Source organism: Odocoileus virginianus, chromosome 7 (genome assembly GCF_023699985.2).
Source record: "Odocoileus virginianus isolate 20LAN1187 ecotype Illinois chromosome 7, Ovbor_1.2, whole genome shotgun sequence".
NCBI classification, from domain to species: Eukaryota; Metazoa; Chordata; class Mammalia; order Artiodactyla; family Cervidae; genus Odocoileus; species Odocoileus virginianus.
Window position 1 is genome coordinate 34,298,405 of NC_069680.1, and position 22,931 is coordinate 34,321,335.

Genomic DNA, 22,931 nt, shown 5'->3' on the forward strand with positions numbered 1-22,931 from the left:
CTGGAGTGTGCCGTCTCTTTCTCTGCTGGGACCCTGACTGCTACATTTACTTTCATATTTTCAGATTATTTTTTCCCATGATGTTTGCATTTCTTATAACAAGCCTGTGTTACTCCTATAGTGAAAGTGAACAGCCAAGAGAATAATCAGGAAAGGCAGCATTCAGCATGCTGCAGGGGCAGGGAACTGCTCCCTGACCTGGCTCACTCTGGGCCCAGGTTTCCATCCCCAAGGGGTCACAGAGCTGACCCAGGTCCCTGCATCTATGCAAGCGATTTTAATTTAGCAGATTATGATGGTGCAAAAGGATTTGCCAGTAATGACTCAATTCACACTCTGGAAACAGAGTATTATAACTTCATTCTATACTAATTTCATGGTCTGCATGAAGTTCAGAGGCTACAGATCTCTTTGGGTTTAGGCAGACCTGGACTCTAGTCCAGGTCTGTGTGATCTCAGAGAAGTCACTTAACCTCTCTGAAAAACAACCTTGTCATTGGCAGAAACTTGTCAGTTCTCTGTGGGGGTAACTGAGATAATATATTTTCAACATTTAGCACAATAAACACCCAGTGAGTCCTCAAAACACACAGATAACTCTCATATAATTATTATAAATGTATTCATAACTTAGCAATCGTGAGTACAGTAAGGTGGACAATGACCTACCTGCTTCTAGTTTTCTATAAGACATGTATAGAAACAAGGTAATTTTGGTCCCAGTCTGGCCTGAGCTCCTTCAAGGTCTTCAACCCCTAGTCTGTCCTTTCTAAGTTGTGGGTTCCAAATTACCTGTGGCCCAATTGGCTCTGCTTTGGGGTAGCAAGCCTCCTCCTAGTTGGCAGAAGGTCTGCAAACATTAGAAGGTCACTTCATGCACAGATGTGTTACCACCTGGTGCCTGAGGAAGAAAACTTCCCTCCAACCAGTTTCCTAGGACTCTGGCCACCAGCTTGGGTGGTCAGCTGGGACAAGCATCTTGCTGTCCATCACTGAGGGCTTTGCAATTGACTCACTACAGTGTTGGGGCCACCATCTTAAATGTTTGCTATTCAGTAAGAATCTTTTCCTAAATAGGATTTAAATACAGTGCCTGCAAGAGGCATGGAACAATTCCCCTCTAAAGGCACCCCATCCTTCCTGACCATCCAACCACTCTGCCACAGCCAGAGGGCCCATCCACACCTTTGCATAAAAAGCACAAAGCGTTTGATGCTGTTCATCAGGGGGCCATCTTATGTGAAGGTAGGAGAGTCACTCTAAAGCTATATGTCTCCAGGTCTGAAGGAGCAAAGCCAGTTCCTTGTCCAGCTTCATGGACTGGGAGAAAAGGCTAGCAACGGAGGCTTTCAGGGTGGCATGGGAAGGACCGTTGGTCTCCATGGACTGTGCCACACTCTTACTGTAGTCCCTCCCTGGCCACTCTCCCTCTGTTCATCTATAGCCCAGGTCTGCAAGAGAATCATGGAGATCACAGGTGTAGCATCCTTGTGGCTTGGGCCTTAGTTCCTGGTGTCCAGTATGCAGTTACCAGCTCCAGTTATAGAACATGTGTCTACCAGTGGGTTCCCTATGAGACCAGACCCTCCACTGGGTACCCAAAGACTCGCAGCTGCCAAATTGATCTTTAAAATGTAAATTATTCACATCCTTCTCCAGGAGTAAAATACTTTTTTTTTTTTTTTTTTTTCTGTGCTGTTATAATAAAATTCAAGCATCTCCCTAGAACCCACAGGCCCAAGAAGCTCAGCTTTTGGTTACCATCCATTGTTCATCAGAAAACACCCTGTCACCTGTTTCCTGTGATCCATTCTCCCCACCTCTTCCTGTCCCTCGACCAAGCCCCCCTTGCTCCATTTTCAGGACCAGGATGTTTGCACAGAGGGTCCCCTTGCCTGGTCCTTATATCTTTCCACACTGTCCCCGCTTCCCATACTTAAAGAAATTCCTCCATCTCTGGGCCTCTCTGATCTCCCAAGCAGACCATCCTCTCCTCCTCAGTCTTGCCTCTGCACCCCACCCCACTTATCATTTGACATTTTCTCCCTCATCATCTTTCTGTGAAAGTAAGTGTGTAAAGGCAGAGCTTGGGCTTGTGCTCAATCACTACATTATGTCTGATTCTTCTGTGACCCCATGGACTATAGCCTGCCGGGCTTCTCTGTCCATGGGATCTCCCAGGCAAGAACACAGAAGCAGGTTGCCATTTCCTCCTCCAGGGGATCTTCCTAATCCAGGGATCAAACCCATGTCACCTGCATTAGCAGGTGAATTCTGTACCACTGAACCACCTGGGAAGCCCCATAAAAGCAGAGAGCCTTATCTATTTCCATCTGTCACCAGGGCCCTAGAACACTGCAGAGACCATGAAAAAGTGAAAAAGTGAAAGTGAAGTCGCTCAGTCATATCCAACTCTTTGTGACCCCATGGACTATAGCCTACAAGGCTCCTCAGTCCATGGGATTTTCCAGGCAAGAATACTGGAGTGGGTTGCCATTTCCTTCTTGCAGAGACATAGTAGGGATTTAATAAATATGTGAGGATGGATAATGATTTCCCAGGTGCCTTCCGGTTTAGAGCCTGATCCTGGCTCCAGGCCAGAGGGCCCAGGAGAAGCCCATGCAGCCTTGCCAGCTGTGGATGGGCTGTACTACAGGGAAATGGAGGCAGGAGATGCCCTAGCCTGGTTCGTGAAGAGTTCACCCTCCCCACCATGCACCTGATAGAGAGAGGCTGAGGATACGGGAGGAGACGGAGGGTGTTGAGAAACCGAGAACGTTCAAGTGTGCGGGGCACCAGGCTGCAGGTGTGGACACCTTGGGTTTCCAGTGCTCCTGGGCCCGACACCAACTGGTGGGATGCTGGGCTTCTGCGCTAGGCGGCTTGCCCAGGCCACAGCTGGCCAGGCTCAGCTGAGCCTCCCTGGAGGAGGAGAGCTGTATAAACAGGAAGTCGCTGCCGCTGCCCAGATGCTGATGTGCTTTGATAAGTGTCGAGTCCTCAAGTCCTCGGAGGTCTCTTTCTCCCAAACAGTTTCTCTATCAGTTTGAAGTCACAGCCCCGGTGCAGGAAAACGAATGGTAAGTGTAGATGCTTTCCTCCGTCCTGACTCAATCCCTATGGGAGGGATGGGGGCGGGCAGGGGGCTTGGAGAGAGAACGACTGAAAAGAGGAGAGGGGAGGGAGGGACAAGCAATACATGAGAAAAAGGGTGAAAGGGGGAAGAAAATAAGGAGAGAAATGAAGGGGAGGGTGAGACACAGAGGAAGAAGCAAGGGAAGAACTGAGTGATCATATAATTTCTCTAAAGTAAAATCAGCTAAACAAAATGGAACCTTTAAAAGCTAGAGGTATTTTGAAGGGATCAATGTATGAAATTTCATAGTTTAGAACTTCTGTGGATGACTTGCTTGCAAACATCGAGTCAGAAGCACTGTTCTTCGAGAAACAGGTCTCTTCAGAAATTCGGTTTTTAGTGTGTGCTATCTGTGGGGAAGAGATAATGCAGTTTAGCACCATCCTTGACGGGTCTCTCCAGCCCTCTTTTCCCTGCTTCCTACACTGTCTCCATCACAGGTCTCCTCTGGCCCAACTGTTCCAGGTAAATCGCTCCCAAATCTCCATTCTGTCATCATTTCACTTCCAAAAGTCAGTCTCAACTTATTTATTATCATCTCCAGCCTGGTGCCCTGTGGATTTACCTCAAACTCACCGAAATCTGGCCTCTGAGCATCAGGTAATGTACAGAGACAGAATACATCTAAAATAAGAAATAGAATTGCTTTGGAGGAGCAATTTTGTAATTCTGAAGTATTCCTCCACCTCCCCACACATTGCTAGGTTCTTCAATGCAATTGGAGATAAGTGGCTGTTCATGGTGTGAATGAATTGATAAAAGGCATCACCACCCACCTAAATGGAAATCACTCCATGGTGAAGCCCAGTGAGCCCCACCCCCGCCACCCTCCCTGTTCCTCCTCTGCTACCCCCATTCAAGTCTTCTTCTTTGAACTGTGCCATGTAGCATCTTTATTCGTCCCCCTCTTCAACTTTTCCACTCCAATACATTTTGCTGGCTAAATCTTTCTCAAGTGAAGCTTTAATATTTGACATGTATGCACATGTCCTACTGTGTGCCTAGCTCTGTGCTAAACATCTCACATGCATGGGCGAACAGTCTCATCAAAGTCACCATGTTAGGCAGGTGCAGCTGTCTCTCCCCCATCCCTACGTACAAGAGGAAAACTGAAACCCTTGTGCAATACTAGCGGGCTTGCCATTGGTACAGCCATGGAAAACAGTACAGAGATTCCTCAAAATACTAAAAATAGAACTGCCGTATGATCCAACAATTTTGCTTCTATGTATTTACCCAAAGAAAACAAAGGCACTAATTTGAAAAGATATATGAACTCCAGGGTTCTTTGTAGCATTACTTACAATAGCCAAGATATGGAAGCAACCTAACTGTCCATCAATAGGCAAATGGATACAGAAGATGTAGTATATACATACACACACCTTGCATTATTATTCACTCATGAGAAATGAAATATTGCCATTTGTGGCAACATGGATGGACCTAGGAGATATTAAGCTAAATGAAATATATCAAATAGAGAAAGACAAAGAAATCCACAGGATTTCGCTTATACGTGGAATCTGAAAAACAAAACTAACAAATGGGAAAAAACAAGAACAGATTCATAGATACAGAGGGCCAAGGCATGGTTGTCAGAGGGGAGGCGGTGATAAAATAGGGGAAGGGGATTAAGAGGTACAAACCTTCAATCATATAACAAATACATCACTGGGATGTAATACATAGCATAAGAAATAAGGTCAATGATATTGTAACTTATTTTTTTTGATATTGTAACTTCTTATGGGGACAGATGATAACTAGACTTATGTTGGGGGTCAATTCATAATGTATGCAAATGTCAAATTATTGTGTAGTACACCTGAAACCAATAAAATATTGAAAATATTGTACATCTACTTTATCTAAACTTAAAAAATTTAATAGCAAGTAAGTCAGAGGAAAATTGAGCTTAGAGGTGGTACAGCTCACCAGGGTGAAGCAGGAAGCGTGCGGTGACTTCACAGTTGATCACTGCATTGCTCTCTCGGTCTCTTACTTAAACACTGCTCCTCAAAACTGGAGAACATAATAGTAAGTCCTTCCCTCGGACATTCCAGGAATTTTCCAGTCTGTGCCTTGCCCCCTTCCAGGATGCCGTCCCCTGGAGATCTTCCAGTTTGGCTCCTGTGAGCTCCTCCCCAACATGTCTACCTTTGCTGTTTCCCTGGCCTGAAGGGTCATTTTTCAACATATTCAAACCCTATCCCTTGTTGAGGGCCAAGATCATATAAATACAAGATATCTCCTTTTGGAGGTATTTCCATGTGACTTTCCTGTGTACCCAGTATCTAGCCCCCTTTCGCGACCCCAACCTCCCGAAGATGTCCTGGCAGCACCATGGTGCCTCTCCCAGGCCCCGGGGGGCCGAAGGAATGCCCACCCTCTAGTGGTCAAACTGCAGGATATCTCCCAACTATCCCTGCTGTCTTCTCCCCAGCATCCGGACTAAGAAGGAAGTTGTTCCTCAGAGCTCACTATGAGCATTCCTTAAAAAGATATTGTCTCTGGAGAACTCTATCTCACCAGCCTGCACCCAGGGAGGTCAGTATGTCCAAAGCCTTCATGATTCAAGAGTAGAAATACATAATTGCTCTTCAAATACCCACTCTTACTTTATTGCCAGTTAAGTAATTTGCGGGTTTTTAGACTTTGGATTCATTACTCCAGGTCATTAAAAATAACTGTGAGTTTCAACATGCAATACACTAATTAAGAGTTCACTGGCTGATTCCTATCATTTCCTTTAATTCCTGAAATCCAAGTTCTCTCTTTCGCCAGTTTATTAAAATTCAAACATACATCCTGTGTTTAGTCAAGTTCCAGGTGACACTGTTTAAAAAAAAAAAAAAGTTTTTAGATGAGATAAGTAGTTGGTATGAAATCTGTTAGAACAAATTGATAAAAATTTAAAAGTATTGGACATGTAAGTTTTTAACCTTTGAGAGTGCCGCCACCCCCTCAGGAAAAAGAGCCCTAGAGACAACTTAATAATCTGCAGGAAATCCAGAGGAATCTGTGTCAGTCTAATGCTCCTAAGCCCCACCTTGGAGGAAAGTACAGAAACTTAAATGCAAGAAAATTTAGGACCTGAAGCTATGCTAGTTTAACTAAGAAACGAGAGGTGGCAGTTTGGGTTGAGAAGCTAGATCTGGGAGGCTTCAACTCCCAGCTGCATGTGTGGTTGGCACTCTACCTGGAGACACTCTTACCAGCTCATGCACCCAGGGCTGCCCTGTTCTCTGCCCCTGGGTCTCTGCCCTTTCAGCAAAATATGGGGTGAAAGGGCTGGTCCCTGAACCGTGCAGAGGAAAAACATGCATGCATTCTGAGGGCTGCAGCTGAACTACACGCCCCAAGGTCTTAGTAACCTTCAACGCAGCCCTAAGAGGCATGATTGCTGTATGTCAAATGGCTTTCAAGTTCTCACCGGTCTTCTCTGCAGTAGGGTCTGGGAGGCATGCTCAAAACCAAAGATTCTCCTTTTGAACTTTCATTCTGCTAAGTTGTATACATATCTCTGGGTTGGTAAGTTAACTTTGGGTCTTGGTTCTCTCATCCAAGGCACCTGAAATTCCTCCAAGCTATATACAAAGTCTTGATCAGAGCTTCTACCATGGACCAACGTCTTAAATGCCCTTCTGGCAGCTTGCCCTTCTTCCCCTAGTCTGCAGGTGATGAGAGAGACCTGGGAAACAGGTCTTGTTGAGGACTAACTGCATTTTGAATCCTTCTTTTCTTTTATTGTTGTGGTTTAGTCACTAAGTTGTGTCCAAATCAAACTCATGTCTATTGAGTCATGAAGAGTGTGCCATGGTTGGAGGGCATCACTGACTTTAGGACCTGTCTTATAATTCCTTGGCAATTACCATGGATTTCTTCCATGCTGTACACATTTCTAGGTGCCTTTTAAAAAATGGCACCAGAATTGAGTTTGGACTGGAAAGCAGGACTATGATGCTTCCCTCCCCTCCAGGGGAAAAGGTACACTCAGGAGTTCTCCTTTGTCTAATCCATTTGACAGTCATTCTCGGCTCTTTCAGCTGGCCTGTAGCTCATTTACACTCAGTGTGGAAAGGATGCCCCATGGTGCCCACTGCAACCCCATTTTCATTTGTTAGAGATACACCAAGATGGCAGACTTTATTTTCTTGGGCTTCAAAATCACTGAGGGTGGTGACTGCGGTCATGAAATTAAAAGATGCTTGCTCCTTGGAAGAAAAGTGATGACAAATCTAGACAGCATATTAAAAAGCAGAGATATAACTTTGCTGATAAAGGTCCATATAGTCAAAGCTATGGTTTTTCCAGTGGTCATATACAGATGTGAGATTTGGACCATAATGAAGGCTGAGTGCCGAAGAATTGATGCTTTTGAACTGTGGTGTTGGAGAAGACTCTTGAGAGTCCCTTGGACTGCAGGGAGATCCAACCAGTCCATCCTAAAGGAATCAGTCCTGAATATTCATTAGAAGGACTAATGTTGAAGCTGAAGCTCCAATAATTTGGCTACCTGATGCAAAGAGCCAACTCATTGGACAAGACCCTGATGCTGGGAAAGACTGAGGGCAGGAGGTGAAGGGTGCAACAGAAAATGAGATAGTTGCATGGCATCATCAATTCAATGGACATGAGTTTAAGCAAACTCAGGGAGATGGTGAAGGACAGGGAAGCCTGGCGTGCTGCAGTTCAAGGGTTGTAAAGAGTCTGACATGACTGAGCTACTAAACAACAGCAAAGGGTTATAATGACACTTTTCCAAACATTCTTTCTCAGAAAAAATTAAAAGAGAAGGGATGGCCTAGAGTCTTCCTGAAGTCGAGATATGGAGAGTCAGATTTTCCATCCCCTTGTTCCCTCCCCTCCACACAAGTATTCATGGCTCTTCACACCAGTCTGGGTGGTGGAGACCAGGAAACAAACAGCCTGTTCCTTTCTCTTCCCTTCCTAAAAAAATGCATTTCCCTCCAAAGCAATCTTATAATTTGTGTATGTTCCCAGTGTCCTTCATTACAGGTGGCTGGCAGCCAGCTCAAGGCAAACTGTGAAATTCACAAGAGAGCCCTTGTAAATGGAAAGAATCACTCACTAACTCTAGTAATTATGTTTTTTCTTTTTATTAATAGATTAAGCCTCCAACGTATCCTCAGCTAAGTAATTTATCAAATATAAATTCCAGAGCCTATACATAATTGGATTCCTTCTTAAGCTTTAAATGGATCTATCCTATAAGACCTGGTTTGTTGAGGGTTCAGTGGAACATGAGAAGATGAAATGAGGGGGACTGGGGAGTTAACACTTTAAAACTGAGACTTCCTAGGTTGGTTCAGAGAAGGCTGTATTTCTGGGGAAGGAAAATAAAGAAAGATGAGACAGGAAGAGGTGAGAAATCTTAGGATTTTGTACAATGAGCACTGTTTGGGGAGTTATAGGTTTTCAGCCAGGCCAGCAAAAATCTCCCTCAGCAACATGAGATGGTTATGTAGGAATATTTCTGCTAAAGATGTCAGTAGTTCAGTTATGCATTCAGTTGGCAAAAATGTTAGATTGGGTTTTTCTGTAAAATGTTATGGAAAAACATGAACGAATGTTTTGGCCAACCCAATATTGCTGTCTATCAAACCAAGCCAAACACAGTGACATAAAGCCACTTCACCACCATTTGACTGTGCCCAGAGAGTCTGTGGATCATGAGTTTGAACAGGAAAGAAAGGGGTGATTTATCTCTGCTCCATGTATTTGAGGGCCTCAGCTAGAAAAAAAATTGAATGGCCAGGAGTGATGCTTACAGCTGAGGGCTGAACTGGGGTCATCTGGAGGTGCCTTCTCTGAATATCGGGCACCCAGGCTAGATGGTCTGCTGGTTAGGCTCCACTGTGACTACTGACCACAGCACAAAGGCCTTGCCTTTCCGCGTTGTCTTTCTTGCCTGCTATCTTTGTGTGGCCCATGTTTCAGCAGGGCACACAAAACACAGATGTATAGGACCAGAAACTGATAAGCACTAGAGGAAAGGAACTGATAAATTATTCTAAGAGCAAAGAAGGAATGAAGTGTTCTGCTCACAGAGGTAAGGAAAGGCTTCCTGAAGCAGGTGGCTTGGAGCAGAGGGGAAAGATCTGTGTAAGATACCAATGTGCAGAGAAGCTGGGGGAGGGTGGGGAAGGTGGAGGGCCATAGACTTTCCTGGCTGAGACACAGACTGAGCAGATATGCGCAGGCAGGAGCACATATGGCAGCTCTAACTATTAACAGCTGAATGAACGTAAGACATTTCATGGAGGAGGATGCAGGATACGAGAAATGCCACCTGATGATGAAAACAGCTTAAACACTGGGTTGAAAGCTTTGGCTTTTATTTAAAGCCGTGTTTCTCAAAGCGTGATCTCTGAATCAGAAGCATGGGCAAGACTTGAGAAATGCAAGTTCTCAGTCCCACCCCAGACTTAATAAATGAGAAACCCTGGGGAGGGGGACCAGCAGCCTCAAAAGCAGGTTCTAGCTAGAGACCCTCTGCTCCCAGGTGTTGGGGGATCCCTCAGAGAGTGCTGTGAGCTGAGATCGTCTTAAAGCAGAGGACCCTGGTTGTCGTGTGTTGGGCAGTCCGAAACGAGAGAGCAGACACATGTCTCCGTGAGACACATGTCTCTGTGAAAGAGATCATGCACAATCGGACAAGTGCAAGAGGAGGGGAGGATGGGGCAGAAGAGATGGGAGAGGCACTGGGGCAGGCAAAACTACTTGGAAATCGGTGAGACTGAGCCCTTCTTCACAGCATCCCCTCTAAGGACAAAAGGCCTTGCTGGGCTATTAAGAATTTCTTTACATGTTTGAATCACATGGCCCAGGAATTTGGATATAAACTGAGGACCCAGGGGTTGGGTTACAGACGCGGTTTCCTGTTACACAGTCAAGCTACTCTCTGCAGGTTGCCTGAGGGAAAGCATTGCTTGGTCCAGCGTTTTCTTCTTCATGCTTCATTACAATGTCTGTTGGCTCCACCACGCTGTTGCAGAATGGGCTTAATAATATGACCTACCACACACAGTTCAAAATTAAGTAATTCTAGCAAACTCAATATATATTAGATATTTTAATTATCATTTTCTTGTTGTCATCTTCTTTATTCGTTTATCAAAGATATACTTGCTGTGCGGCCATAGTGTGCAAAGCACTGAGAATGTAGTGGTCCATTCTCTGGGTCTGTCTATCCTTTGCTGAGAGCTCATTGGTAAGACGGACAAGAAGGTGGATCTTAAATGCTAAAGCATTGGATTTGAGCTCTAAGTTTTAGAAAGTCTTAACTTTAATCTTGGAAATCCACAGCTCTAGGCCTCTATTCATCTGCAAATGAAATTAAAAGACTTGCCTGTTTCACATGTCTGTGTAAGGATAAAATGAGAAAAAAGATGGGAAGATGGTTCTTTACTATTTGATCATAGTCAAGGCCATGAACCCTCAGAGAGGTGCTGCAGAACCAACGCTTCTCACTCCTTCCTTCCCCATCCCCACCACCCCCCCACTCCCCAATAGCATCCATTCTTGGTGCCTCCCTCTCTCTTATGTTCCCCACTGAGTGGTACAGATTTCATTGTCTCTTCCTCTGGGCTGCCCCCAGCCTTCCTTCCAATTCAATGAAAGTCAATTAAGTCACAAATTATTTGGTCAAATGACTAATTCAGTGACTCTATCAAACAGATTTGCCAACAACTTGTTCCTTTTGATTCTTTATTGAGAATTTGGCAATCTTGCTGGATGTGATGATTTTATCAGCTCATGAATGTTTTAAGGGACGTTTCATTTGTGCTGCTCTCAGAGTCCTGGAGGGCACCAGGACCAAGAGGAATTCTCTGATGGAGGACAAGCAAAGGTAGTCAGCACACAGACCACCCCGCCCCCACCCCCCCACCGCCCCCCGCCCCTGCCTTGACTGCCTGAATGAGAGGAAGGAGATGGGGATAGTCGGAGAATATGGAATATGGAATATGAAGGCCCCAGAGCCTCAACTCCTCTAACAGCTCTCTTAGTCCTGATAATCCATCAAATATAAGTTATTGGAGACTTTAATAAGTATTTTGGTAAATCTGCCAAGTTTGCAGATCTGAAATATTAAATGTTTTAAATTTAATACACTGAATTAGCCCTCCAGTGCTGAATGGTCCAGTCAGCAATCAGTGAGTGGTCAACTGGTTTTTGAGGACTTGTTGAGGCCCAGAAAGATCCTGCCAAGTAGACTTTCAGCCACTCATGAGCACATGGAGCCGAGCCTGGTCCTCAACACCCTGTGATCAGCCTTGTCTCCGACAGTCACCGGATTCTGACTTGAGCCCACAGCCCTGAGCACTGACCGGTGTCTCAGCAGAGGCCACAGAAGCAAAGTCAGGGGAACTGGTCTCCAGCCCCCCACACCAGGGTGGGATTTAGCACCACCTGGAAAATTCTGGCCTGGAAATATCTTAGGTAACATCTCTGCTCTTCCTCTGTCTGAACCTTCCTAAAGCTATCATTTTTCCCACCTGTTTCAACAAGATTTCTATTTCAAGTCAAGAATGAAGGTCAGAGAACTTTCTCCATTAGCAAGTGTCCTCTGAGTACACTCAGCTTCCAGGCAGGGCCCAGAGCAGCTGGAGAGCTGACCTCCACCTCCCTTTCCGTCTGCATCTGTGATTGTGTCGGCCCGGCCAGGGGCCTGTGCCTGCCTGTGTGATCCATCAGCTGTGGTTCCACCCAGTGTATGTGTGTGTGATGGCTGTACCATCTCTCATCTGGAATAAGGTGAGGCTCCCAGAGTGGAGCTGGGACTGGAACCACTCCACCCTCCCCAGCATCTCTTTAGGAGGAGGAGAAGAAGAAGGAGTGTCTGATAGAAAAGATGACTCCTGAGGCCTGTCTTCAAATTCCATACAGTGAACTCCCTGGGAGGACCCTACCAGGGTGGTGGGCAGTGAACGTGACACCCTATGGTTTCCGCTACTGTTTACTTTTGGGGAAACTGAGGGCTGTAGGTCAGGAGGAACACGGTGAAGACACGTGTCAGTAAGAGATGAAGGTAAAACTGAACAGCCAGATTCTGAGCAGCTCCATCAGCTGCACCGGGTCTCTCTGCTGGGGCTCTGAGCCTGCTCACCTCCCATGCTACCCAGCAGAGAAATTGGCAAAAACTCCAAACCGATTGGATGTCTCAGGGCCCACCTTGCCTCCCAGCAACCCCTTGCTCTTGAGGACAATTTCTGAACTAGAACCCACCAATGCTGGTCTACTGCAGATGAGCAGACCGAGGTACCGGGAGGGAGGTGAGCTCCTCGAGGACATAGGGCAGGCATGACCCCCTGAAATTCACATCCACCAGCCCTCTCACAACCACAGTTTCACTCCTAAAGTTTGGGCTCCACTCTCAACTGAAATTTAAACAGAAATGCACGAACTGGGAGTTTACACACACACACACACACACACACACACACACACACACCTACAGGACGGATCACCCTGGGCCTGTGCAGCATCGGTAGGCGCTGTGTGGGCCAGGCTGGGAGCTGCTGGGCACGGGCCACCTTCATCCTTCCCCTTGGCCTTCCCTCCCCGTCCACCCTCCTCTCCTCCCTGCATTGTCCCTCTACTCCATGGCCACAGTGGCCTCACTGTAGCCTGTTTAATTTTATTTTTTTTAACCACAGCAGTGGTCAGGGCCACGGATTTCATGGGCAGTCCGTCCTTAATTGTATCCTGTGAATCACAATCATCTACCAGCTAATAATAACTTCGACTGCTCCTGCACAAGACCTGGCACATCTCAGAGCTCTTTCACCCTGGGACAGTCCAGTGGATCCTTCTCAAGGCTTCATCAGGAAAGCAGGTGGCAGTGCTGACTCTCCTCTTCTAGGTTACCCAGAGGCCCAGGAAAGGGACAGAGGGAGTGGCTTCTTTACCCTGTGCTTGAAACCTGATGCTGGCTTCAGGGTGGGGTGGAGCCTGTGGAATCTGAGATTGCAGCTGACTGCACTTTTAGAGACCACACTAAAAGTGTGGGACCACACTAAAAATTAGGGACAGACACTTGGGTCCCAATATGCGTCACTGCACGAGGCGCAGAACGTGGTCTATGCAAAAGAATCCATAAAGAGACCAAGAGGAAGAAGAAAAAAAGAAAAAAAGTGCAGAAAGGAGGCGGTCTTGCTCAGCGGGCACGTGGAAGTGATTGGAGCAGTAGGGGGAATCACCTTACACCCCTGGGAAATCAAGCAGGTGGTGATGCTGGGGATCTAAGGGAGTTTGAAAGTAATTATTCCTGGTTTATTATTCAGAACAGCATTGTTTACAGCTGAGCAAGAAGAATAAAGCAAATCCACCTTTCCTGAACTTTGGCCTCCTTGCTTCCATGACGTCCGGACCTGGACTGTAAACCGGGCTGTGGGGACATCTGGACTTGACAGCTGGATCTGGGAGAAAGGCATGCCTGTGTCAAGGACGGATGCAAGCCTCTGTTATCCAGGAGAATCTCACAGCTGGAGACAGCGAGAGAGCCTCTCAGTGTCTCCTTTAGTGGGGACTGGAAGGGAGAGAGAGGTCTTGGAGAATTAGGAAAAGGCTCCCTGACACCCAGATGCAGGAGCAGGGCTGAGCCTGGGACCAGAAGCCAGCCTCCCAGCCGGTGAGTGCCTGCCAGGACCCTGCAGATCAGAAGGGCCCCTCACTTTGAAATGCTCCCCGGCTTCGAGCATCTGAGCTCAGCTTCTGCCACAGGAGGCATGTCTTTCTCTCCGGCCCATTCTGTGATCCTCCTGCACAGTGCAGGGCGTGAGAGAACGTCTTTTTCCCCATTTCTGAAAAACATCAGGCTTTGTTTGTTTTCCTTTTCTCCCCCTTTCTCTTTCTCTATTTCTTCACAGAGAACAGACCAAGCCAGGCACATAAGTATTCAAGAAACAACTGTTATGTAGAGTACTTTAGTCTTCTTTTTAAATAACACCTTTTGTGTTTGGTTATGGAATTAATACGAATTCAACTGTAGGAGCCCTTGAAAGTACAGATAAGTGTAAAGGGGAAAATAAAAACTCTAAATTCCTACAACTTGGATAAATACATGTTAGCATCTAAATGTATCTTCTTCTGGTCTTTTATAGATGCACGTATTTACATATATAGTTAAAAAATCTGGGATCATCATTTATATAAAGTTTTATATATAAATAAATATAATTTATTATTTATATATAATTATATATATGTATGTGTATATTTGATTTTCACTTATTATTTCAACAGAAACAAATTTCCCACAGTTTTTTGTGGCTTTTTTTTTTGTTTGTTTGCCACATCACAGCATGTGAGGTCTTAGTTCCCTAACTAGGAATGCAACCCATGCCTCCTATACTGGAAGCATGGAATCCTAACCACTGGACAACCAGGGAAGTCCCTTTTTCCTCTAAATTATTCAAGTTCCTTAAAAAAAAAAAAGGCATCTTAGAGCATGCTCATCATTTCATCATATGATGGGCCATAATTTATCTAACCCATCTCTTCCTGTAAATACTGCTTCCATGAACAACACCTTGCACAAACCATTGTGTGTCCTCAGGGGGTTTCTTTAGTATCATTCCTAGAAAGGCAGTGAGTGGCTTTAGGGCCCTGTGCACGCATACTCCAGGCTGCCCTGAGGACGGTGTAGGTGGGTCCCTGTGACTTGCTCACTTCTCTGGAGCTTGAAAACACTTCAGGAGTGTCAGACTCCACGGGTACTTGGCAATCTGCTCCTGTGAGTCATTACAAATACAAATAAATAAAGGAAGGTGAAGTAAAGATACGGGACGTGAGAGAGGAGAGAGGAAAAGTGCACACATCAGAAGTCTGGCTTACGGACAGTGAACTCCTTGTCGGCATCTAGGTCTTCCCAAGGTTGGACTAGCGGATCTTCCCATAGAGGCGCATGTCACTTTCCTATGCTCAAGTGGCTCTGTAAGGTAGTAGAAGGGTGCCTATTTCCTTGTAGCCTGGGCAACTCAATAAACATTGACATTAAAATAAGTCCCAGTGATTCTTCTACTTGGCTCGGAAAAGGATTATGGTTTGTGTTCTCAACAGATAGAAGTGCCAGTTTCTCAGACCTCCAAAAAAAGGCTGGCTTATCTTTCAGGTCTTGTTTTCCACTCTATCCACTTGCCCAAATTTCAGACTCCAACGAAGAGAGAAATCTCTCTGTGATCCAACCATGCCACCCACCACCCCATCAAATTTCTCCTGCCTGACTTGCTGGGACAGATCTCTGCCCTTAGAAAGTCTTTTCCTCTCATGGTTCCTTTCACCTCTTGTAGAAAAGCTGATTTCTCAAAACCTGGGATTTATTCAAGAATCTGGTTTTAAGAGTCTCACTTGAGGCCCCTGATGTGTCAAGAATTGGCAGATCACAGTAATCCTATTCCTAGGCATATATGCAGGTTTATAAAGATCCTATTTATAAACTCACAAATTTATATTACAAGTATTATATAATTTAAAATGATAATGTACCCCTGTGTTCATAGAAGCACTATTTACACTAGCCAAGACATGGAAACAAACTAAAAGTCCACTAACAGATGAATGGATACATATATAGATATAAATATAGACATAGATATAGATATACATGCCATTTGCAGCAACATGAGTAGACCTGGAGTTGGAAGCAAAATCCCCATTAAGTTCCAAAGAAGCAGTGTTCGTGGTTCTCTGCCAAGCATGCATGTACTAAGTCACTTCAGTTGTGTCCTCCTCTTTGCCGCCCCTGGGATTCTCCAGGCAAGAATACTGAAGGGGGCTGCCATTTCCTCCTCCAGGGGATCTTTGAACTCATGTCTCCTGCAGCTCCTGCATTGCAGGTGGATTCTTTACCCCTGAGCCACCAGAGAAGCCCCAAGTATAGAGTTAAACATTTTGATCTCTTCAGATCTCTCTCCCCAATTCCACTTCTCTCTCAATCAAGCTCTTGCTTCAGGCAAAATAAGTCCTTCTGGTTCAGTAGGTAGAAGGCCCTACTACTTCTGAAGACATCTGAACGTGGGCGGGAGTTCTGCCTTCCTTTCATACCAGATGTACTCATCCCAGTGAACCAAGTAGCAGACTCACTGTAGCCTTGTCTTTTGTCTTATGCTTCTTTCTCTTTACTGCTGCTATTAAAAGCTACTATTTAGTAACATTCTATTGCCTAATCTATTCCTTTCAGTTACCCTGTGAGTTATACATTTCCCCTTTCACAGATGAGGAAACAGATGACTTTCCTAAAACCTCATTAGTTGGTGATAGAGTTGACAATTTATTGATGCTAGTCTAGTCTAGATCTCACCTTGTCTGCTGGTTTATACTCTCCCCAGCTAAGAGTCTTGGAGCACTGGGTCCATTGTCCTGGGTGTCCAGGTCTGAAGGAAGATTACTTGCCCAAGGGCTTAGATTCATGTGGCAATAAAGTGATTCCAAAGACTCCCTAGCAAAGATTTTTCTTAGGTCAAGAGGTACAGGGTCAGAAAAGGGGGCATCAAGTTGCAAATTTGGGGAAGCGATCGATGTCTATGTTGGTAGCAAGGGAGTAGAGAAGAAGCCAAGCTAGGTTTTCTCTGCTTTCTTTCCTACTATAGTGGGTTTATCAGTGTTCCTCCTGGTCCCAAATTTATGTCCACCCAGAACCTCAGGCTATGGCCTTATTTAGAGATGAGATATTTGCATCCTGGATTAGGGTGAGCCCCATATTTGACTGGTGCCCTTGTAAGAATAGGAGCAGGCACGCAGAAAGACATGTAGGTAAGAAGGCCATGTGAAGCCAGAGGCAGAGAAGATGCTGCCACGAGCCAAAGGGCACCAAGGATCGAGGGACACAAGGGTCAACTACAACCAATAGAAGCTGACAGAAAAGCAAGGCTCTTCCCTTTGGAGGGAGTATGGCTCTGCTGACACCTTGATCTTTGATTCTGTCTTTCTGAACTGTGAGAAAAGAAATCTCTGGTGTATTAAGCTGCCTGATTTGTGGTAATTTGTGATGATAGCCCTAGGGCACTAATACACCTACTCAGGAGTGAGAAGGGATATCCCTGTTGAAACAGTTGAGGTGACATTTCCAGAGACCTCCAACTTCTTATTCATTTGATGACCAGATGTGAGGAATTATCTCTGCTTCTTGGCATGTGAAATGCAAATGAAGCAAATCCTAGGTCTGAAGTTGCTTCTCAGTATGTTTGGTTCTGGCAGGGATAGGGTTCTCAAGATGAGCAGTGTCTGGCATGCAGTAGACTCTACTATTCATATTTGCGAATGGAGGGATTAATTTATGAGTGATGGCTATTAGAGGTAGAAGAAATTATTCTACTTCTTTGTGGAAGTCAGGCTTCTTCATATTTTTCTTTGATTCAGTCATCTGTAGAGGATGGCCTGGTTTGCTGAAGTGGTAGAGAATGGGCTTGAAATCAAACTTAGAGTCACTTTCTATGTGACTCTGAGCCAATAACTTAGCCTCACTGAGCCTTTCTTTCCTTATCTGTGAGTAAAGATGACAATGCCTGCCTCAGAGGGTTGCTGAAAGGATTAGTCATATGAGTGCCTAGCCTATCATAGGGCTTCCCTGGTGGCAGTAATGATAAAGAATCCATCTGTCAATGCCAGAGACAAAAGGGACATGAGTTTGATCCCTGGGCTGGAAAGATCCCCTGTAGTAAGAAATGGCAACCACTCCAAAATTCTTGCCTGGAAAATTCCATGGACAGAGGAACCTGATGGGCCACAAAGAATAGGACATGTCTGAGCATGCACACTAAAGCCTATCATATATGTGGTCACAAGGGTTAAAGTGTTGATCCACCTACTCTTCTCAAGTGAGAGGTGCCTAATGGTAATACTTGTAATGGCCCTTTGAATTTGGAAGATGCATGTACACATTTTATGGTGTCTATGTGTTATGTGTATTCTTAGGTGTGAGATGTGTACAAAGTAGTGTGTGTCCATCAAATGGCTATTCTTAAATAAACCTGAAAAACTGTGACCACCCTTGACTGTTGCTGAATTCAGCTCTAGAAAAATCCAAGTTTTCCAAGAAGCCCTCCTCTGAGAGTGGAGCATCAAATAATTGAGTCACTTAGTCACACATTTTAAATCTCTGTTAACGTTTTCCTCATTCATCCCAGGACTGTCAACACAGCTGTTACGCAGCGTAGGTGTAGACAGCTTTCTAAACGGAATGGTAAGTCCATTGGTTTTGCTTTAATATACACAGTAGTAGATGTTTTCCACTTTTGGCTACTGTACTCAATAAATCATCTTCTCTGGAGGAATTACAAAGGAATAAAAAAGAAGAAGGAAAAGAGAAAAGGCATCAATCTTGACTGATAATGATCCCCAGAGCTTGTCTCCTAGGGAAGAGTTTAGGAAGAGTGTGTGAATGCAAGTGCCATCACTGGACACAATTAACCTGTCCTGGATCTGTATGTCAGCACTGCTAATATGGAACTGTGCAGTGGGGAACACACTCCCAAGATAAGAGGGATGTGAGGGAGTGGGGGAAAATCTGACCACTGAAGACAGGGCCTCCAGGTACCTTTGAAGCAGATGCTGGCAAACAATTCCTCTGCACAACCTGGTCCCCAGCCAATTTCTTAAGCTTCACCAGATCCTATAACCAGAGCAAAGTGGCTTCAAGCCCCACTTGGCTGATTTTAAATCCAGACACACACACACAAACTATTAGATGACATTGCATTGGTATTTTTATGACTTTGTAAATCCGTTCTTTGTCTAATGCCTTAGACACCTTGGACAACTCTTTGGGTGGCTGGGAGGAGGGGAGGCAAAGAATCCCATAAACAAGGCAAGATTGGTTTTAAAACTAGTTGTGACTTCCCTGCCTGTGATCTTTCCACCCAGTGCACTGCTTGGGAAGAAGCAGAGACTTAAGGCCGCCCGCCACCCGGCCTCAGCTTCTCCCCTTGGTCTGCTGCTGCTGCTGCTAAGTCGCTTCAGTCGTGTCCGACTCTGTGTGACCCCATAGACAGCAGCCCACCAGGCTCCCCCATCCCTGGGATTCTCCAGGCAAGAATACTGGAGTGGGGTGCCATTTCCTTCTCCAATGCATGAGAGTGAGAAGTGAAAGTGAAGTCGCTCAGTTGTGTCCGACTCTTAGCCACCCCATGGACTGCAGCCTACCAGGCTCCTCTGTCCATGGGATTTTCCAGACAAGAGTACTGGAGTGGGGTGCCATTGCCTTCTCCGCCCCTTGGTCTAGTCTTCCATAAATCTACACTTGCCTTCCTGGTCTCCAGTCACACTGAATTCCTCGCCTTTCATGGACGCACATCTCAAGTCGATGTCTTTGCACTTGCTGTCCCTTCGATCTGGAACACACACTGCTTAGAATAGCTTCAGCCCTCTTGGCTGCCTGCCACATTTCTGAATAAAGGGGAGCCACATCTGCAAAGTTTTCTTCATCTCTCTGTTCTATCTCCCAGCTTTTTATAGCTCTGTTTTTGATAGTGTATGTCCTTATGTCTCTAATTTGTTACCTGGCTGCCTGCCTCATCTTTCACCTTTATAGCTCCTTTACTCAAGAGTATTCTGAGGCTCTAGTGGCATCTGACAGGGATTGTTTAATGAATGCAGGGCATGATGAATGTATAAATCCAAGGAAAGTCTAAGCAAAAGTCTCCAAACCTTAGGGATGAGTTGAACTCTAATCATTATACATCCTACACATTATTATGTAGCATGCTGAATAAACCATGACCCAGTCAGTTCTCCCTGAATCTGACTACCTGCTGCTTTCTGTGAAAGCAGAGTTCTCAGTTTGGTTTATAAATTAAGCATCAGAAATAATTAGCATTGCAGACATCAGCTGGTGTAGCCAATTATCTCATATATCCAAGGAAGGAGTTTAACTCTTAGTTGACTACTGGCTTAGCATGTGACTTCCAGCAAGTATCAGTTCTTCTTTAATCTTCTCACTAATACAGGAGAGATAGAGACTTTGATCTTTAACTCAAGGACTAATGAGGTTATGTGAGTGCTCTGAGCATCTTGAGGGAAAATGCTTGCCACCGGGCGGTGACCATGAACTCTCACCTCATGTGGGCTGTGTAGGGTGGCAGAAGTCGTTTCCTCTCTTCTCTACCATCTAAGGCAGACAATCTGGATTTCAAATGTTACTACATGGAAGGTTGCAGTTAGATGCTATTTCTGGAGAAGGAAGAGATAGCATTGGCATTTCTGGAATAGTTTTCATTGGCTCAGGGTACAAACTGAGGCCAATACAGCTTTATAGGATTAAATTTGGAGCACCCATCCTGCAAGCTGTGGGAAAGTCTCTCTGCCCACTCTGGCATCTCCCTCCCATCATAAATCTGAGAAATCTATTCTCAGCTCTGGAAGATCAACCTTGGTGATTATTGTCATCCAGAGGCTCCATTGTTGCAGACACCAAGTTCTGTCAAAGATCCCTCAAGCTGAAGGGGAAGAAAAGCCCTGCACTCAGTCACGGGTGCTCCACCCCAAAGAGACCTGTGCCACGGGTGCTGTGGCTTTTGCCTTAGTCCCATGCAGTGCCTGAAATAAGCTTTTCCCGCAGAAAAAGCTCATGACATCTAGATGGCAGCTACTCAAAGTCAAAAAGAGTCACTGCAAGTAAATCAAGATGGGATCCTAAAATAGTGTTCAAGTGACTCAAAGGAAGACAAGAAGAGGGAAACAAAGGAATGAGAAATAGAAGGAAACAGTAAAAAACAACAAAATGGCAGCCTAAAGGCCCATAGTAACAATAATTGCTTTAAGTGAAAGTGATCTAAACGCCAGTCAAAAGTCAGAAATGGACAGAGTGGATTTAACAATATAATCAAAGATACACTGTCTACAAGACATACACAAATACAAAGACAAACAAACATCAAATACAATGACCTAGATAGGCTGAAGTAAAAAGATGGCTAAAGATATACCATGAAAACATTACTTTAAAAAAAAATCAGGAGTGGTTACTATTAATATCAGATAAAGTAGACTGCAGAGGAAAAAATACAAACAAAAAGGGACATTACATAATGATAAAAAATATATATATACCACTAAGACAACAATGACCTTAAATGTGTTCGCACCAAACAACAGAGCATCAAATAAGTGAAGCAAAGGCTGATAAAGCTGAAAGGTGAATAGGCAAGTCCACAATTACAGCTGGAGACCTTAACACCTCATTCTCAGCAATTGATAGAACTATAAGACAGAAAATAAGCAAAGACTTAGAACTACTGAAAAATAACTATCAACAAGCAAGATTTGACTGACAAGTACTGTACTCAATAACAGTAGAATACACATTCTTTTCAAGCACCTATGGAACATTCACTAAGACAAATCCGAATCCTGAGTCATAAACAAATTTCAATAAATTTAAAAGAATTGGAATCATACAAAGTATATTTTCTGACTATCATGGAAATCCAACTAGAAATCAATAAAAAAAAAAAGACAACAGAAAATCTCCAACTTAGAAATTAGCACAGTTGTAAGTAACTCATGGGTCAAAGAAAAATCTCAAAAGATATAAAAAGTACATAGAACATCAAAACAAAAATATAACACATTTAACTATGTGAGGTGGAGTTATTGCAGTGCTTAGAGAGAAGCTTATAGTCCTAAATTTTTGCTTATAAAAGAGAAAAGTTCTCAAATCAATATTTTATACTCCTACCTCAAATAACTGGTGGGGGGGAGGGTGAAGCAAAATAAACTTCAAACAAACAGAAAAAAGAAAATAAAGAAGAACAGAAATTTACAGAGTTTAAAATAGGAAAATATATTAAAGATAATCACAACTGGTTCTTCAAAAAATTAAAAATTGCTAAACCTCTCACAAGGCTAACAGAGGAAAAAATACACAAGTCATCAACATTGGTTATGAAACAGAGGATGTCACTACAGACTTTGAAACCTTTAAAAGGGTAAGAGAGAAATACTTTGAACAATTTTATTATCATAAATTCAACAACTTAGAAGAAATGGGTCTAGTCCTCAAAAACCACAAGCTAGCAAAACTTAATGAGGAAAAAATATACAACCCAAACAGTCCTATAACTTGTGGGAAAAATCGAATTCATAAAAGCTCCCAACAAAGAAATCTCCAGACTCAGAAAGATTCCCTGGAGAATTCTATCAAACATTTAAAGAGTAACTAACATCAGTTTTACACAACATCTTCCAGAAAATAGAACTCATTTTCTTACCTCAAAACAAAACCAAGGAGAGTACAAAATAATTAGGAAACTACAAATTCACATCTCTCATGAATTTTGATACAAAACCCTCAACAAAACATTAGCAAAGCAAATCCAGCAATGCATAAAATAAGTTACAAACCACCACTAAGTGGGATTTATTCCAGATATGCAAGGCTGGCTTAACAGTAAAAAGTCATCAGTGTGATCTGTCCTGTCATTGGGATGAAGAAGCAAAGCCATATATGAGCACACCAATTGCTGGGAAAAATATTGCCCCTCCCCACAAAAGAGGAAAGTGAAATTCTACTTCACCAAAAAATGAGCATGACTTGTGCTGGCCTTGTTCAACTATGACAAAGATCAAAATGAACAATCTTTGTTTCCCTGGTCTTAGAGAAACAGAAAGTCTGGAATGGAGCAGAGGTATGCAGAAGGGTGGAGACAGACTATTTGCATTATGGACTCAGGAAGGCGAAATCGTTTGCTCACTGTCATGTAACCAGTAATGGAGAATAAGACTTTTTGATAAAGGAAATCGAGAGATCTGTGCACCGGGGTACCCTGGAATT

At 44.2% G+C, this 22,931-nt stretch overlaps 1 long non-coding RNA gene across 1 annotated transcript; it reads left to right on the plus strand.

Annotated features, from left to right (window-relative positions):
* The first annotated feature begins 2,992 nt into the window (after window positions 1–2,992).
* Window positions 2,993–18,146, plus strand: LOC139036018 (uncharacterized). The gene is made up of 3 exons (XR_011488701.1): window positions 2,993–3,080; window positions 12,820–12,998; window positions 13,447–18,146. It is a non-coding gene; the product is annotated as an uncharacterized lncRNA (long non-coding RNA).
* The last annotated feature ends 4,785 nt before the right edge of the window (window positions 18,147–22,931 follow it).